Source organism: Ornithorhynchus anatinus, chromosome 4 (assembly GCF_004115215.2).
Source record: "Ornithorhynchus anatinus isolate Pmale09 chromosome 4, mOrnAna1.pri.v4, whole genome shotgun sequence".
Classification (NCBI taxonomy): domain Eukaryota; kingdom Metazoa; phylum Chordata; class Mammalia; order Monotremata; family Ornithorhynchidae; genus Ornithorhynchus; species Ornithorhynchus anatinus.
Window position 1 is genome coordinate 59,121,857 of NC_041731.1, and position 7,450 is coordinate 59,129,306.

Here is a 7,450-nt window from a genome sequence, read left to right on the forward strand (position 1 = left end):
ACGATCGAACGAATTTCTGCACAAGTGCTCAGTAAAACTGTATCTGCACAAAGTAAGTGCTCAGTAAATAGCACGTGTGCCCACAGTAAGCACTCAGTAAATAACATGGATGGATGTTAGAAGCTTAACATCAGTTGGCAAGATCACAGAAATCAGAGAGAAGTCCTAGAATACAGTTAGAAGTCCAGCATCGAGGCAATACCGCAGCTGGGTTGGGACACCAGAGTGGAAAACGACGTGATACCCAACAGGAGGCTTTGAAGCGGGCTGACATGAGGTAACCATAAATAGGGCGAACAGAAAAATCCCAGTGCAGAAAACACAAATGAGGCCAGACTTCACACAGTGTGGCTGCAGAAAGCAGGTCAGAAGCAGGGTGATGGTGTGGGAGCAGATTTTTCAGGAAGGTGGCGAGTCAAAGAGGTAGAAACAGTGCAGTAAGGGACACTATTCACCCGCACGTAATGTGGCAGGGTGTTCATCACACACTGGTCTGAACAATTTCACCCAAATATGCCAGAAAAATCTCCCTGTCGAACTAAAGAACGCACTTACAGAGAAGAGCGTGGTTTTCCATTTTAGCAAGAGCTCAGGCCCCCGGCACGTCGGGGAAATACCGGGCACCAGCCTCACCCTATCAACCCAACTTTCTACGAAGATACAGAGTTAAGGAATAATTGCGGGTGTAAGCAACTCAGCAAACCAGAAGTAGTGTTGATTCTAGGTGGCGGATCTTCTGTGCCGGAGACCGGCACTTTGGCTTCAAGGCCAATGTGATCTTGAACTTTTCGATGGGGTATTAAAACCAAGGTCAGTATGAGATTGGATATTAAGCTCACTTCTTTATAACACAGAGGAGGTCCCGATTCTACCAGGAGGTCCTCGGCTAGAAATAGATATAAAACGCCTGTTCTGCTTTAAAAAACAAAACACCTTTTCCTCTCCATTTCCAGGTTGTTCCACGTTTGAACTCCCTCTGAGTCCGTTTTGCGTGTCTCACCTCAGTAGGACCACGCTCTTCCCAGAGGTACAACAAATACGATCGAATGAACGAATAAATGAACGACACCTCTTTCTTCTACCGGCTACGTAGGCAAGGTGATATAGTTTCAGATGAATTTTCTAAGCGGAGGTGAACAAGTGGCTAGGACTCTTCTCCTTAGAAGGAGACATCGATAACTTGATTCTGATGTTATTCAGAGGGTTCGTTTCTCGACTAGGCCTTTACCTGATAAACCACCAGAAGCAGATTGAATAAACTGTATCACCCATTTTGTCGAGAATACGTGAAGACATTCAACATCTCTCCTTACATTACAGGGAGTGTAAATAAATTGAAGATACAAATGATCATTAGGGTTCTGCTGGCCAACTCCTGCCTACTTCCTTTGACTCATTCAATCGACTAAACTGATTGAGCAGTGTGCAGAGCACTGTAGTAAGCGCTTGGGAGGGTACAGGAAGACAATATAACCGACACATTCCCTGCCCACAACCATGCATTAGTTAGAGATATACCAAAACAACCACTTTTGTCACACGGCTGCTCTGCGAGGCCCAGGTTCTCAACTAGATTTTTCAAGACCACCCCAATAATTAAATACCAGAATCCGTTTCCTGAAAACACAAAACGGCTTTGAAGAGAAAAACAATTTGTCAAAAGATGATTTTAAAAAAAAAAATAATCCCTTCGGACCTTTCCTATTCCATCCCAGCTCTGCCACTTGTCAGCTGTTTGACTGTGGGCAAGTCACTTAACTTCTCTGCGCCTCAGTGACGTCATCTGTAAAATGGGGATGAAGACTGTGAGCCCCACGTGGGACAACCTGATTCCCCTGTGTCTACCCCAGCGCTTAGAACAGTGCTCTGCACGTAGTAAGCGCTTAACAAATACCAACATTATTATTCTTTCCCACTGCCGATATTTCCCCGTGCAATTTGTTACTTCTGCGTGAAAACAGGACGTGTAAAAGCAAGTTGAGTTTTTGAAAAAAAAGTTTAATAATACAGCAATAGTTGGAGAATCACCTAGGAAAAGTGTACTGTAAAAATGTTCGGAATATTAATTTACCTCAGATAACTTTAGAGTTATAAATACTCGCATTATAAGTGAGGTAGACAGTTTAAAACAAAAACGGTTTCCATTGTTAGCACAGAATTTAAATTTCGCAATAATATTAAGGAAATGATGATGTTACGTAAGAACGAAATATCTGATTAATGCTTAACTGTACAACTCAAATATAAACTTTTAAAATATTAGACATTATAACATTTCGAGTGCATATAATGTTTTGTACATTAAAATGAAAGGCGGGCTGTTCACTTCCGTTTTGCACTTTCAGTCTGCTTAAATAAACAAATATTTACAGCCTTAACATGAACAACAGTGCATCCAAAGCAAATGTGCATTTTAAATTATTGCTCCTGGCCGAGTCCTTTTTATTAGTATTTTATATTATAATTATTTTCATTATTATTATTCTCATCCTGTCTTTGCCAGTTTGTAGTTCTGTGAACCAGAGAAGCTAACAGTTTCACACTAAGAGAGAGTGAAACTACAGGGGGGGGGGGGGGGGGAAAAGAAAGAAAGAAAAAAAGAAAGAAAAGAACCGTCGCTTGATGCATGGTTCTTGGACGTGGTTCTTTGTCCTCTGGGCGAAACCGCTCCACAGGCCAAACGTGGAAAGCACAAAAACTCTCTGTAGGGTTGTTTCCAGAACCGTGTTTCCATATAATACTGGTGCAGGTTGACAAAAAAAAGAGATCACATTTTTGATCCTACCACATCGGGGAATCGCACTGTACCTTCTTCTAGCGGAAAGTTCATCGCGACTCCCTCTGTCCCCCCCTCCACACCTCCCACCACCCCTCTCCCTCCCTCCCACCCATGCTCTTTGTAACACTTTGCTCTTTTCACAGTTTTTTCATTACTACGTTTTAAAACGCGGTCTGACTGGTAACTGCAATCTGGAAAAATTCTTGGGGAGGGCAGGGGGAGAGGATGGCGAGGGGAGGCGTGGAGGGGGTTGGGGAGGGGGGCCTAGGCTATTTCTGCTGGTAATCTTGCCTGAACGTCAGTGCGGAAGGGAGACTTTTTAGAAAACACTTCAGAGAGATGCTTCCTCTCTGTCTCCCTTCTTTTCGCACCGCCTCCCCGCATTATTTCCCTCCACCTCTTCTTCCTCAGCCCTTCTGCTAGATTTTATTTCAATCTTTCTCTTCCCCCACTTTCCATATTATAGGCCTCCACCATTCCTCCTTTTCCTCACTTATTTCTACCGCCCTTTCTCCCCTCTGTTTCCTCTCCTTTCACTTGATGTCTTTCAGTTCTGGCTAAATGGCCTTCGCCTTTAAAGGGAATCTTGGATCATCAGATAACTCTGGGAGAAAGAGAAGTCCGATGGGGTTGGGGCGGGAGGGGGAGGAGAGAAGCGGTCTAATGCCTCGATTCTCCTCCGGCTCTCTCCATAACCCTGCGGGTGGCCAATTTCCTCTTGCTCTTCAGCGGGCTTCAGTGCAGGTCACCATACCTCGTGTCTACTCCCCACGTAAAAAGCAAAAAAACAAAGAGAAAAACCACAAACCAAAAAGCCAACACAAAAGGCAACTGCGGAACCTACCCCTCTCCCGGCCAGATTCCCAGAACGCGGATCTGGTCGACGCTGGGCCGCAGCATCCCCGCAGAGAGTGGCCCCGACGACTGGCTCCCGTCGGTAATGATATTAATAATAATCGCTGCGGTATCTGTTAAGCGCTTAGTATGTGCCAGGCACCCTACTGAGCGCTGGGGTGGGTACGAGCAAATCAGGTTGGACGCAGGCCCTGTCCCCAAGGGGGCTCGGAGCGTCAATAGAGAGGACGGTTGTGGGTGAAGAGCAGTGTGGGAACATCTGGGGGAGGAAAGTGGGAGAGTCAGGCCTTCCGGGTCACCCATCTGGGCCATCGTGGGCCTGGTGGGCCACGAGGCGCCGTTGGCTTGGGCTCCACGTCGGGGGTTTCCAGTTTGGGGCTGGCCAGCACATTTAGGGCAGGCGACGTCGCCTACCACCTCTGTTGTACTCTCCTCGGCGCTCAGGGCAGTCCCCTGCGCACGGGAGGTGCTCAATAAACACCAGGGAGGAGGATGATTTAGGAGGAGGATGCGGGGAAGGAAAAGGGCGGTGACCTAGAGAGTAGGCCGCTTGTCTGCTGGGTGACCTTGGGCAAGTCACTTAACTTCTCAGGGCCTCAGCTCCCTCATCTATAAAATGGGGACTGTGAACCCTCGCGGGGGGACGGGGACTGCGTCCAACCCGATTCGCTTGTATCCACCCCAGCGCTCAGCACGGTGCCTGGCACACAGTGAGCACTGAATACCATAATTATTATTACTGTTACTGTGGGCAGGGAACGTGTCCGTTTACTGTGAGCTCATTGTGGGCAGGGAATGTATCTGTTTGTTGTTGTACTGCACTCTCCCAAGCGCTTAGTACAGTGCGCCGCACACATGAAGAGCTCAATAAATACAAACGAATGAATGAGTTGCTATATCGTAGTCTCCCAAGCGCTCAGTACAGTGCTCAGCACACGGTAAGTGCTCAAGAAATACGACTGAATGAATGGTTCTACCGTAGTCTCGCAAAGCGCCTAGTACAGTGCTCTGCACACAGAAGGTACTCAATAAATACGAGTGAATGAATGGTTATACTGTAGCCTCCCAAGCGCTTAGTACGGTGCTCAGCACACAGTAACCGCTTAATAAATATGACCGAATGAATGAACGATTATATTGTGGTCCCTCGAGCGCTCATTACAGTGCTCAGCATAAAGTAAGCACTCAATAAATACCACTGAATGGATGAATGGTTTCACTGTGGTCTCCCAAGAGCTTAGTACGGTGCTCAGCACAGAGTAGGTGCTCCCTAAATACGACCGAATGTCTGAATGAGCACTTCCCGCCTATTTACGTATTTAGGCAAGTGGACACACACGAGAAGCAACGTGGCTCGGTGGCCAGAGGCCGGGCTTGGGAGTCAGAAGTCGTGGGTTCTAATCCCGGCTCCGCCACCTGTCAGCCGTGTGACTTTGGGCCAGTCACTTCACTTCTCTGGGCCTCGGTGACCTCATCTCGAAAACGGGGATGAGGACCGTTAGCCCCAGGTGGGATAACCAGATGACCTTGGATCCACCCCCAACGCTTAGAGCGGTGCTTGGCACGTAGTAAGCGCTTAACAGATGCAATAATAATCGTTATTATTACTATTATTAATGACATCCGAGCAGCTGGGAGAGGAGGAGGGGTTACATCGAGTTCCGGCTCCGCCACTTGTCAGCTGTGTGACTTTGGACAGTAATAATGATAATAATAATAATGTTGTTATTTGTTAAGCGCTATGTGCAGAGCACTGTTTTTCTAAGCGCTGGGGTAGACGGGGTAATCAGGTTGTCCCACATGAGGCTCACAGTCTAAATCCCCATTTTACAGATGAGGTCACTGAGGCACAGAGAAGTGAAGTGACTCGCCCACAGTCACAGTAAGCTCTCGACAAGTACCACCGAATGAATGGTTATATCGTACTCTCCCAAGAGCCTCGGACAATGCTCAGCACACAGTAGGTGCTCAATAAATACAACTGAATGGTTACGTTGTCGTCTCCCAAGCACTTTGGGCACATCAGCTGCGCGACTTTGGGCAAGTCACTGGGCACTTCCCTGTGCCTCAGTGACCTCATCTGTAAAACGGGCATGAAGCCCGTGAGCCCCACACAGGACAACCTATTTGTAGTTCAGTTGTACTTTGCAAGCGCTCAGTACAGTGCCCTGCACACAGTAAGCGCTCAGTTAAGAAGAAGAATAATAGCGATGATGGTATTTGTCGAGTGCTTACTATGTGCCAAGCACCGTTCTGAGCACCGGGATAGACACGAGGTAAGCAGGTTGTCCCACGAGGGGCTCGAGGTCTTCATCCCCCTTTTTCCAGGTGAGGTCACCGAGGCCCAGAGAAGTGAAGCGACTGGCCCCAAGTCCCAAAGCGGACAAGCGGCAGGAGCCGGAATTCGAACACATGACCTCTGACGCCCAAGCCCGGGCTCTTTCTAACGAAGGGACCAATCACCTTGCATCTCCCCCAGCGCTCGGAACAGCACCTGGCAAACAGTAGGTGCTCAACAAACTCCACGGTGACGATTACGACCGTCTTTTTGACGGGTCCGACTCGGGGACGGTCCACCTCCGCTCTCCCTCCCCCGATTCGTTCGTTCATTCGGTGGTATTTACTGAGTGCTTACTGCGTGCGGAGCACTCTACTAAGCGCTTAGCACTGTGAGAAGCGGCGTGGCTTAGTGGAAAGAGCCCGGGCTTGGGGGGTTCAGAGGATGAGGGTTCTAATCCCGGCTCCGCCGCTTCTCTGCTGCGTGACCTTCGGCAAGTCACTTCACTTCTCTGTGCCTCAGTGACCTCCTCTGTCAAATGGGGATGAAGACTGGGAGCCCCATGTGGGACCCCCCGATGACCTTGGGTCTCCCCCTGAGCTTCAGGGGAATTGGAGCCTACTTTCCAGAGCGCTCAGTACGGTGCTTGGTACATGGTAAGCACTTAAACACCATCATTCCTATTCTTATTACCCAGCTCTTCCCCGAGGGCCTCAGGGAATTTGGAGCGTACTTTCCAGAGCGCTCGGTACCGTGCTTGGTACGTGGTAAGCGCTGAACAAATAGCACCGTTCTTATTATTACCAAGTGCTTCCCCTAGGGCTTCAGGGGAAATTGGAGTGTACTTTCCAGAGCGCTCAGTACAGTGCTAGGTACACAGTAAATACCCTTGTTCTTACGCTTATTCCTAAATGGTTCCCCGAGGGCTCCAAGGGAAATCGGAGGGTACTTTCCAGAGCGTTTAGTACAGCGCTCGGTACATGGTAAGCGCTTAACAAATACCATCACCCTTATTATTCTTATTACCAAGCGCTTCCCCGGGAGTTGCGGGGGAATTGGAGCATACTTTCCAGAACGCTTAGTACAGTGCTCGGTACTCGGCAAGCGCTTAACAAATACCACCATCCTTATTCTTATTCCTAAACCCTTCCCCGAGGGCTTCAGGGGAACTGGCGCATCTTTTCCCGAGCGCTCAGTACAGTGCTCGGTACACGGTAAGCGCTTAACAAAGACCATCACGGTTAGTATTCTAAGCAGTTCCCCGAGGGCTTGGGGGGAAATTGGCGGGTCCTTTCCAGAGCGCTCAGTACAGTTGCTTGGTACGTGGTAAGCGCCTAACAAATACCATCATCTGTATTATTCTAAGCGGTTCACCGAGGGCTTCAGGGGAAACGGCGTGTACTTTGCAGGGCGCTTAGTACAGGGTTCGGTACATGGTGAACGCTTAACAAATAGCATCATCCTTAGTATTATTCCCAAGCGCTTCCCCGATGGCTTCGGGGGAATCGGAGCGTCCTTTCCCGAGCGCTCAGTACAGT